General features: G+C 36.8%; 1 long non-coding RNA gene across 2 annotated transcripts; it reads left to right on the top strand.

Annotated features, from left to right (window-relative positions):
* Positions 1-664: 664 nt before the first annotated feature.
* LOC111998401 (uncharacterized) lies at positions 665-9,439 on the top strand. Of its 2 annotated transcripts, XR_010632567.1 has the most exons (6): positions 665-841; positions 3,178-3,287; positions 3,440-3,871; positions 7,287-7,684; positions 7,774-7,995; positions 9,186-9,439. It is a non-coding gene; the product is annotated as an uncharacterized LOC111998401 (long non-coding RNA). The 2 variants fall into 2 exon arrangements; XR_010632566.1 differs by lacking the exon at positions 9,186-9,439 and having other exon boundaries at positions 7,774-8,531.
* Positions 9,440-11,375: the final 1,936 nt, after the last annotated feature.

Here is an 11,375-nt window from a genome sequence, read left to right as displayed (position 1 = left end):
TCATGAATAAAGAATTAAAGCATACAAACAAGTGTACAATCGTGGTATGAATTGTTATGTTTTTTTTTTTTTTTTTTTTGGCCTTTTAGCATTAATTTTCTAACAATTTTTCGTTAGCTGCTAAGTTTCTAAGAATATATATATATATATATTTTTTATGAGAGTTTCTAAGAGTATTTGGTAAATTAGGATTTTGAATCTCTAATACTCGAGTTCGGTGACAAAACTCAACATTTAAAAGACTTCAGTTCCAGTGTGTCCCTTGAGTTGGTACGTAAAGTGAATGCCAGGATTTAAGACTTGAGTTCTATGACTGGAAAAAGTAAAAACCACCCCAGTACATTATACCCAAACACCCAAGTCCGTTTGGATACATTTATTTTGCTGAAAGTTGATAAAATTGATTGTTGCTGAAATATTGTAGAAAAATAATTTTTAAATGTGTGAATAGTATTGTAGGGCCTACTTTTAATATTAAATATTCATGAACAGTATGTAAACAGTCACGCACAGTATAGTATGTAATTTTGTCCCCAAAGTCAACAAGTGCGGCAAAAAAAAAAAAAAAAAGTCCAAAACGTGAAACTGAAAACGAAAAAAAAAAAAAAATAAAAAATAAAAAAAAAAGTCCAAAACGTGAAACTGAAAATGTGCGCAAGAATCATCTCAATCCAAACCTCACCCAGACGCTCAAACACAAGACCTGTCCTCTCTCTCTCTGTCATTCTCCTCTCATCTCGTTGGCGACTCGGCCTCATCGGTGGCTCATTCTGTCGTCGGTGGCTCCTCTCCTCATCGGACTCTCCCTTTATATTGATCATCTCTCTGACCTCACTATCAGGTAATTGATTCTATCACTAAGTTCTTTTTTTTAATTTTTTTTATGAAGGGTTTTGACTGAACATTGGTTCTAAAATATAATTTTTAGTTTGAGTTAATTTTACTTTTCTTACATCAAATTCACACTGTCGTTGTATATACTTCAAAACTGATCATTGACTGTGGATAAGCCTTAGGAATCAAATTCAACATGGAAAAATTTATTGATTTGGTTATCTGGTCTTCATTACTTCATTGTTCTATTGTTTCATTTTTTGTGACAACTATATACTGTTCTTTTGAGTTAAATGATTTTTTATTTTCAGGACACCTACACAAACTGACTGAAAAAAAAAGACAAAAGTCAATATGTTTCTGCATATAAATTGTAGTGGCATACTGTTACTATTAAAAGTGATTGATATTATGAGAGCTGGAGCTTGCTTTTTTATTTCAAATTTTGATGCCTTTTGTTAAATCTTAAATATCATTGATTCTACTACCATTCTTTAGAAATACCACAACTGAGTGAGATATTCTTTGTGAAATTATTATGTCATGCCTTCACGATTAACTAGAAAAAAAAAAGGGGCAGACCTTCATGATTAAATTTATGCAATTTGCTCACTGAGTTTATCATTTTAAGAAGATATTTGCTTCTTATGTCGTGTCATAAGATTATGAATTATGCTGCATTTCTTTCAGAATCAGAGACACAAACAAGCCTGCTTATAGTGTTCATGTCCTTGCACTTAATGCAAGCCAGGTCACCCATCCGTTGTTTTATTTTAGTCATACAAAGTGTTTGGGATAGACGTGACGGATAAAATAAATTTCAAGATTTTTGAAATAAATTCAATTAGTTCTAACTACTAGTTTCGGTTAGAATATACTCATAGGTTACATATCTATGTCACTTCACTTTAGTTCTAAGTTGTTACCACAAGAAGATAAACAAGGTAGCACTAGTTCCCAACATGGTCCTAATTGTATGTGATAGTCTTATCATGGGTTAACAGCGAAGACAAGTAAATCAATTGAACAACTTATCTGCTTATCTCTGCTCAATGATGATTACTAACGTTTAATCTTTTTACATTCATATGATTTGTTTGAATACTTATATTTAAATTAATCTTTTAACTTCATACATTAATACTTGTTTGCAATATACATTTTTAGCCTATTTAAATTATGAAGTAGTTTAAACATTACAATGATTATACTAACTCCTACGCTAGGCTCAAAAAATTAAATTAAAATCAGTATGAAAAGAAAAATAATATTTACATTATATTTTATATGTTGATCAAATATTGTTTAATAAATTAATTTTCTATATTAATAATTTTTATTTAATTGTCTTCAATATTATATCTTAATCTTGCCCCCCTAAATCAAATTACTGGCTCCGCCACTGACTTAATGTATGTGTTTGTCTAATGGATTCCTCTTAGTTACTTGGGACTCTAGGCTCTTGCTCATGGTCTATCCCTGAAATCCTGGGTAGAGCATTATAAAACTAGTTCAATTGATAAACTATCATCTGACTGTAAAAAGAAAAATATTCACAGGTATTTGTTTTTTAATTCTTGTCAAGTTTTCTGCATGACAAGAAGCAACTATTGAGGAGAGCAAGGTAGGGTTCTGAGAGTAGGCTGAAGCATGAAACTCAGATTTCTGCCAGGCTGCATGGAATTCAGCTTGACTTTTTTGTATAAGCCTGAATGTTTGTCCAGGCTTTTGTAACCAATGTAGTATGGAAAAGGGTATTGTTTCTCAGAACTAGTATTACATCTATGAGAATCCAATTTTGAGTATAACAGGGGTGACAGATTAAGAGAGGGAGAGGACTGAAATTTATTATCATTCTCTTATCGTCGTCAAATAATTTTTGCCATCTTTGACTCATGAGTGTAGCCCAAAAGTTGAACCACATAAATCATGTGTTTCTTATGCAATGCTCTTTTTTCCCTTAAGATCTTTATATTGCTTCAAAAGTAGCATTACAAGCAACTTGGAGATCCTATTGCTAATGGACACCCAGGGATTAACCATCTTTCAAATTAAAAGTCACTTCCAGGTTTTAATATTCATTTTATAGCTATGGGTGTTTCTTGAGTATTAGTTCTCATTTTCCAAGGTTTTTGAATCAAAGTTCTTCCTTATATGAGAAATATCCTACTCCATGTGTATTCTAGAATTTACAGAAGGTAAGTTCTTTCCACAAATTTGCTATTTTTTTATTTCTTAATGTATTGTTGTCTCTTTATGGTTATTTTGCTTTGATTTTAAATTTTTAGTTCTGCTAGAATATTGCAGTGTGTTTGTATGATATCACTCTTAAACTTTGAGCAGATGGATGCTGCGGATGTTGAGGATGTTGAGACTTTGAGTCCTGGTCCCGTAGATCATTCAGTGCTGACACAACAAGACAACATCGGTCAAATAATATTTGGGAGGGTGAGGTAAAATATCTAGTTTGAACACCAGCTAAATTTAATCTTCTCTTTGACTTATAAAAAGTACTTACGAATTTGTGTTGTTATTGGTCCTAATGATGTAACCATTCTATGTAGTGGTTGATGTAAATATATTAAGCCTGGTTTTATCTTATGAGGATCCGGGGGCACTTGAATGCGTGGTCGTCTTAAGGAGATGGCAAAAAGAGACTTGATGGTGGATGATCGGGTGATTGATTTTATCAAGTTACAAGGTTTAGAGGGACTCTATAGGACCCCTCAGAGAGATAGATCATGATTTGATATCGGCCTTAGTTGAGAGATGGCGGCCGGAAACTCATACATTCCACCTACCACATGGTGAGATGACGATCATCTTACAAGATGTGGAGGTTATTTTAGGGATTCCTATCGATGGTGAGGTCTTGGTTGGGTCGACTTTGTTGGATTGGCGCTAGGAGTGTACTGATTTGCTTGGATTTACTATTCTGCTTAGCAATACGACTGTGCTGATGGGGCAAAGAATTCTCATCAAACGGCTTCTTGAACACATTGCACTCCCGCTATCTCCTAATGTGCGGGAAGTTGAGGTACATCAGTATGTCCGGTGCTATATTCTAGCGCTACTAGGGGATACAATTTTCATAGACAAGTCAGGAGATAGGGTTCATTTGATGTTCTTGGAGTTCTTGCAGAATCTTCATAATCCGCCACAATATAGTTGGGGTAGTGCTTCCTTGCATGGTTGTACAGAGAGTTATGTCAGGCAAGCCATAAAGATGGCAAGCAGATTAGTGGGGCGATGCTCCTAGTTTAGTATTGGGCATGGGCCAGGTTCCCACATTTGTGCCCAAAGATAGTGCCCCCACTTGAGGGTGTGACGTAGGACAACCACACAAACAATAGAAACAATAGAATAAGAAGATAAAACCCTAGGAGTCAGCACCTAAGGGTTGCTTGGAGTCAGCACCAAGCAAAACTGGAGTCGGCACCAGTAAAAGAAAACACACGTTTTTTTTATAATCATCAAAACTGTCTTACAATATTCCCAAAAAGTGTTTAAATAGCTAACATAAAGAAACCCTAAAGAAACCCTAATTATTAAATGTTTGGGCTTGCTGAAACTCAAGCCCAATGACTAATAGGCCCTAGCCATAAGGCCACAGGTTGGGCCATCTTCTTTCTCCTATACGTGCGTGTAATTGGGGGCTTGTATCTGTGTCCGCACCAACTCCCCCCAGGTGAGAAGAACTCGACCCCTCGAGTGGAAATCTGAAGAGCTTTGATAATACTCCAACAAGTCAGATCCAGTCGCTGTAACTCATCTCGAGTAATCCAAGTGCAATCAGAATCTGGTCGCCCTCGCCACCGAACTAGGAAACGGTGAACTCCTCCATCCCTGGTAGAAACAATCTGTTCATCTAAAATAGCATCAATAGATTTTTATGTGCATAAGGTAGATTTAAGGGTAAAGGGGTAGGAACAGGGGCATCAATAGGATTAGGCAAAGACTCATCAAAAGGTGTATCAGGAATAGCTGTGGGCTTTTATAAGCAACTAGATCCTCAATATTAAAGGAGGAGCTAATACCATAATCAGAGGAAGTTCAATGACATAAGCATTTGGGCCCATTCGTTTCAATACCTTAAATGGTCCAGCACTACGAGCCTGCAATTTTTACGTCGTCGCCTAAGGGTTTCCTCCAAGTCTTCCCAAAAAAGGTCAGCTCTTCCAATTAACTTCATCCTAGCATACCTCACTTTCTTGTTTTCAGCCCAATGGTAATAGTCAAAGAATTTCTCCATTTGACGCAACCAATCAGTGAAAACCCATGGGTCTAGGCAGCCATCAAAGGTGGGTGCATCGATCTTGTCCTTAAACATCCTATCATCAAAGTCCCTAGGGCCATTGTGATTATAGTGATCAGGTTCAAAGTTTGGAGCCCTATTAAAGTAACCGAAGTTATGTTGCCTAAGCATGTTATCTCCTTTATGGTTAATGGTCTCCCGTTGAGATGCCTCAATTTGTCCAACCCTATCCATTAAATTTTGGACATTTTTTGCTAGTTCACCTATGGTTTGCTCTAAGGAGGTCCTAGACTTGGAAGTGGATTGATGTTCAGAGTTTGACATGATGCGACCACTACGTAGATGCATGCACACTATATATATGAATGCAATTGAGATTCACAAAAGCTCAAGTAACCAATTCTCAATGTAAAATTAAGGTCAAGTAATAGTGCATGTAGGGATTGGATCAATGAATCACAGGAATAAATTGCAGTCAAGTAGTGACAGTATTTACAATATTGAAAGATAGTCCAAATAAAAGTCAAATTCCAATAAGCTCCACAATTAATAATGAGAATCAGATATTTCAAAGGTTTTTTTTTTTTTTTTTGGGAAGTTTAGAATGGGTATTGAAGGAAAGCACAAATAATAAAATAGCTAGTTGGAGCACAAAATGGGTAGGCCAGTGGGGTATGGTGGCACATGCACATAAAAAATATAAAGATTTTATTCTTCAATGAAACAAAATTGAATCCACCAAAAAGAGAGTGAGAATGGTACCCTAGTCAGTGGCCAACTTATTGCATTAGATAGTCACGAACTTGGCTCTTCAAGTGAATAGATCTGACTTGAACAAAAGTACCTGTGGAGAACAACTCAAGGCCCAATACTTACAATGGACTGCTACAGTAACAATAATGTTTTTTTTTTTTAATAATAAAATGCACTGCTTTAAGTTACAGACACGGACCTAAAGAAAACTCAAATGAGGTACCTTAAAAGAACTCAAGTACAGACTTAAAAAGAAAAAAAAAACCATAGAAACGAAAAGGAACAAAATGACCGGCTCGGCAATGGACGGTGGTACTAGTGGTCGACAACTGCGGCGGTACAAGATTGGGAAGACTGCGGCAGAGTGGCAACTACCTGTCTCGGATCTTGCATCGGCGGTGGCTGACGTCCTCAGCGGCGGTGGTCAGGGGCGAAGGTAGTGTCGGCGGCGGTGGATGATGTACTCAGCGGCGGCGGATGATGGGTCTGTGGCTGGTGGTGGTCTGCGGCTTGGGTGGCTGTGAGCTGGGTTGTGTGTTTCGGCTTGTGGCTGAAAATCTTATGTGGGGCTGCGGGATATATGCGGATTGCAGGGGCTGGTTTGGGCTTGTTCAAGATTTCATGAGGCAAATACTTGAAAGGTAATGTCATCCTTGGCTGGTTTGCTCTTTTGACGGTTTGGCTTTCAATGGTTGTCTACGGTTGTGTTGAATGGACCGGAAACCTGGCTCTGATACCAAAACTGACGTAGGACAACCACACAAATAATAGAAACAATAGAATAAGAAGATAAAACCCTAGGAGTCAGCACCTAAGGGGTTGCTTGGAGTCAGCACCAAGCAAAACTGGAGTCGGCACCAGTAAAAGAAAACACACGTTTTTTTTATAATCATCAAAACTGTCTTACAATAATCCCAAAAAGTGTTTAAATAGCTAACATAAAGAAACCCTAAAGAAACCCTAATTATTAAATGTTTGGGCTTGCTGAAACTCAAGCCCAATGACTAATAGGCCCTAGCCATAAGGCCACAGGTTGGGCCATCTTCTTTCTCCTATACGTGCGTGTAATTGGGGGCTTGTATCTTGTGTTCGCACCAGGGTGCTAATGGTCCACTACAACCAGATTATCCACTCTCCCTTAAGTAAGTCTTTGCATGAAATTCATTGCGTCATCATTGCATAACTCTGTTAGTAATTAAGTGGTAGATGTTGATTCCCTCATTATTGTAGGTGGGTGTGGGTGCCATGTACAAAGAATAGGCAATCATACTTCTCTTTGGTCCGTTATCGTGAGCAGTTAGATAGAATGCAATCGGACTAGGTAGCACACGAGATTTCTTTCACAATGTTTTGAACAATATGTACTCTTGGTGAAATAATAAATATATATTGTAGTACTTGGAAAAATTCCTAATATGTTTGCCTATTTTTTTGGCTATTGTAGGTTATGTGGCAGCCATATGAATCGGAATTAAGCCACCTTCCTGCCTTCTGTGTCGCGGGGAAGGATATGTGGAGTGCAGTTGTGCCGCTTGCGTGTTTCTGCATAGTAGAGAAACACCAACCGGATCGTGTCCTTCGTCAGTTTGGGTTGGTGCAAGACATTCCCATTGATGTTGATACTAATGAACGACTTCATGGAATAGACCTGAGGGGGAAGGTAGATAGAAATTGGAGGTGGAGCATGCAGTGCATATCCATCGATGGGGTAATTGATACCAACTAGTATGTCATGCACCGGCACTAATTGGTGATATGCGTCGTGATCATAGATATTTCCGTTGGTACTGTAGGATAACTTGGAAGTACATCAACCGCAGTAACGCTTTATTAGATTTTATGGTAATGTGTAGTAGTTAGTTACCTTTTAATTCGAGTTGTGTGTTTCCATGGTTGTGTTTGATGTCCTGATGGTAGTTCTTTACTTGTAGATTAAAAAACACTTAGAGCTGTTGCAGCGAATCCCTGTAGGCAGTCAAGAACACAAGCACATTTTGGATGTCCCGAAGGCTGTGAATGAGCTTGATCGTGTACGTGCAAATAATGATTAGGCCAACATTGGGCTTCAAACTAAATAAGAAGACACTGTAAGGACAAGCACGAGCACAACTCTTGCTAGACATAACCGTGGTCAGCGTGCTACAACCCCTCAGGTTGTCATTGGCCTTGAGTTCCGTCCACCCACCCCACATGCATGTCTTGGCCCCAAGATCCCTCCACCCACCTCACATGCATCTCTTGTTCATGTTTGTAGTTCTCCTTTTGTTTGGACATCTAATTTTATGTTAGGGCCAAAAGATAATGCAGAATATTAACAAACCATACTTAAAATAATTTTTTTTTGTGAACTAAAACTAATTTTATTTTCGGGCGACTAATGTGGGAAAAGGAGTTTGATACAAGCTCTGTGGGACTCACAAAGGATAGTGCTGAATGGTTGGTAGAGAACACAGATTTCAAACTTATTGGTAAGACATAGATTGTACTTTCTATCAATTTGGAGCTACTTGACAATAAGATTATTATGGCATTCTTTTGTCCTTGCAAGCTGCCACGAGCATCCTGTATCTATGTTGGACACTGGGGCTCATTTCTTCTTTTGCACTTGTGAAATAGTCATGAATATCAATTAGTAGCTTAATCACCATGTACATTTTTCACTTATTTCAAACTATCAGTATTGAAGGAATTTATTAATGGTGTATTTAAATAGAAGTATTTGAAAAGAAGCATTCACATTTCGGTTTTTAGTTTAAATGACTTGAATAAAATATAAAATGGAAAATACTTTGGATGAATTTGAGCTCTATAAATATGAGGATATGAAATGATCAAAAAATTTATACTAACAATTGTTCTTCAATTTCCTTGATTTTAAATCCTAAATCCAATGCAAATCCATGATGATGCAATATGGCTTTTTGTTCTTATATTTCAAAGCTTATTTAGACGTAACTATAAGCAGACCCAACGAGCAATGATTTGGTTCTGGATGGTAATGACCAGCAAAATCATCAGCTGATTCCTGGTGATTTAAGGAATCTTGGGGCCATGGCAGAAAACACAGGAATCTTATATCCATTACTTTTAGCTGTTAGGGCATGGATGGATAGTTATATGCAGTAACTACATTGCATTGGGTCTCAACCATGTTTCTTCCAATCTTTCATTCCCATTGCCCTATCATACCCCATTAGCATTCTCTTAGAATTCCCTTCTTTCTTCATAGGACAAGTTGTCTATCGACCTCATTTTGTGTACAAAAATGCATTGATATAACATATAATTGGTCTTTTGACTGTTATGACATTTTAACATTCTGTCTCTTACTTGGTGTTTATAGGTACCCTCATTAGGAATTAAATGCTGGGCTTTTGATTATTTAATTGCAACTGATGATAGCTAAAAAAAAGATAAGGAAGAAACCAGAAGGGAGAGTAATGCTGAAGGAAGAAAGTCTACAAAGCATGCGAAACAAAAATTGGACTCTGAATTTGTAGTGAGGGGTATTGGTTTCAAAAATGCATTAGCCAACCCTAAAATTTTGGGACCAAAGACTTTATTGTTCTTGTTATTGTAATAACAATTTAAGATAAGCCAATTTGTGCAACTCTCTCCAAAAAAAAAAAAAATATTCCCATTGCCCTATCATACCCCATTAGCATTCTCTTAGAATTCCCTTCTTTCTTCATAGGACAAGTTGTCTATCGACCTCATTTTGTGTACAAAAATGCATTGATATAACATATAATTGGTCTTTTGACTGTTATGACATTTTAACATTCTGTCTCTTACTTGGTGTTTATAGGTACCCTCATTAGGAATTAAATGCTGGGCTTTTGATTATTTAATTGCAACTGATGATAGCTAAAAAAAAGATAAGGAAGAAACCAGAAGGGAGAGTAATGCTGAAGGAAGAAAGTCTACAAAGCATGCGAAACAAAAATTGGACTCTGAATTTGTAGTGAGGGGTATTGGTTTCAAAAATGCATTAGCCAACCCTAAAATTTTGGGACCAAAGACTTTATTGTTCTTGTTATTGTAATAACAATTTAAGATAAGCCAATTTGTGCAACTCTCTCCAAAAAAAAAAAAAAAATTGTGCAGTATCGCTTGTAATTGTATACGCAGCTATATTAATTAGTATTGTGATCTGGCTTTATGCATTACAATGTGATATGAAATTATACAGAATGTGTGATTTCTGTGTATTGTTGGATTATGAAGACATGAGATGTTGATTTTCAATTTTTTTTTTTTTTGGATAAAACCAGACTACATTCCCTCATTGTTTTTGTTTGTTTATTTTTGTTATAGAATCAAATTTCCCTTTTTAGTATAGGTTACTGTGGGGGATAAGGGAGTTAGGCCCAAGTTAATGGGCCGAATACCCAGGAGAGGACTGTTTCACATCCGAAGAGAAAGATGCGGAAAATGCAGGGCCCAGAGTGAAGTGGAACCCTCCTGTAGAGAATCATCGCGGTCCGAAGAGGATATCTCCAGTCCGAGGAGGACATCACCTGTCCGAGGAAGATGTTTTACTTTGATGTGATATTGGAGACTAAATGAGTAGAGGAAAAGTCTGATTGATTGTCCGAGGACTCCATCTGATCAAGATAAGCTCAAAACATACCCAGGAACGATAAGGATGAGGAAATATCTGAGGGAAAGGCTGCTGGCCACCGTATTCAATGCACTGCAACAGCTTTTCTGGCCGCATTTATGTGAAGAAGACCTCTGAACAGTGCTCCATAACCTACCGCCACTCACACAGAGATGAAAAGAAGCTGTCTGACGTGACAGGTACTTGAGCAAATCCATGGATGGGGAGCACGTGGACGGTAGAGATGAGGATGAGAGTGGCTATATAATAGAGGGAGAGGGTTTGTTACAAACCATGGAATAGAGGGAAACTGATCAATGAATAATAAAAAAGAGTGATAATCCTTTGTTGTGAATCCCTTGTCAACTCTAGTTCTTCAACCCATACTCTACAAATTAATTGTCTTTGGGTTTACGTAAAGAAAACGAACCCTACAGTTACATATCGAATTAGAAAAAATAAGAGGAAAATATAATGAATTTATAATTATATATATAGAGGAAAATAGATATTTCATATATTTTGATTTAATGTGCTATACTACTATATATGATATAAGAGTAATAAAAGGAAAAAAAAAAGATGTATTTTTCTTTTTCTTTTTCTTTTTCTTTTTGTTGAGAAGAATGTATTATTCATTTAGATAAATGTGGTACATTTAAAAAAAAATCTAGGGGACCAATAGTTTAAATTTATCTATACATTCTTATTTGTATTATAAATACTATTAGAGGGAGGAGAGAATTAAGGAAAAGCTAAAGCGCCATGACCCACCCCCTAGCCTCCTCTCCCCCAACATAGAGAGTATAACAAGAAAAATTGAATCAATGGTGAACTTGTTGAAATATACATCTGATAAAAAATTATTAAATAGTGTGACATTGTTCAAGGTTATTAACATTATTTGAATTTCACTCATACATAAACACA

Source organism: Quercus suber, unplaced genomic scaffold, assembly GCF_002906115.3.
Source record: "Quercus suber isolate HL8 unplaced genomic scaffold, Cork oak 2.0 scaffold_299, whole genome shotgun sequence".
Lineage (NCBI taxonomy): Eukaryota > Viridiplantae > Streptophyta > Magnoliopsida > Fagales > Fagaceae > Quercus > Quercus suber.
Note: the sequence above shows the minus strand (reverse complement) of the source record. Positions and strands in the feature narration are given on the sequence as shown.